Source organism: Echinops telfairi, unplaced genomic scaffold (genome assembly GCF_000313985.2).
Source record: "Echinops telfairi isolate 266 unplaced genomic scaffold, ASM31398v2 ScPeMD7_6;HRSCAF=24_1, whole genome shotgun sequence".
Classification (NCBI taxonomy): Eukaryota; Metazoa; Chordata; class Mammalia; order Afrosoricida; family Tenrecidae; genus Echinops; species Echinops telfairi.
The window spans coordinates 19,815,487-19,816,190 of NW_022103903.1; positions in this window are offsets into that span (position 1 = coordinate 19,815,487).

A 704-nucleotide genomic window follows, 5' to 3' on the forward strand; every position below is an offset into this window, starting at 1 on the left:
ATCATCTGTCCTGGATTCCCTGTGTTTCCAGTTCCTATCTCTACCAAAGTACATCCTCTATTCAAGTAAGATTTGTAAGGTAGAATTGGGATCATGATAGTGGGGTGGGGTGGAGGGAGGAAGCAATAAAGAACTAGAGGGCAACTGTATGTTTCATCATTGCAACACTGCACCCTGACTGGCTCATCTCCTCCCCACGACCTTTCTGTAAGGGGATATCCAGTTGCCTACAGGTGGGCTTTGAGTCCTTATTCACATTTTCACACCAAAATATATTTCATATGGACTAAAATGTAGGGTTCAAAATTGGATACAAATGTTGTATTTGCAGTAGCATGGGAAAGGCCTTTACTATTAAAACATCATAGACAAAAATGATAAACAGAATAATGGAGGTATATGAGTCACCTAATTAGTTGCCTGTTTATAATATGGACAATAACCCCATAAAGCTATCTACTTATTAGAATAATCAACCCTTGCTCTGTTTTGTATCACAAACAAATTCTCTTTATAGATTACATTCCCTAGGCTCCCTTCAAGTGGGCCATTAGACCAATGAGAGGCACTGAGAAGAAAATGGAGAGTGGGAGGAAAGGAGAAGAGACAGTATTTTACTCCTTTTTCTCTTCTCTAGTCAGTGCCTCCCACATGAGCTGCATATCTTCCAGGATGCCAGCTCCTGCAGAATAACTCACTTGTCG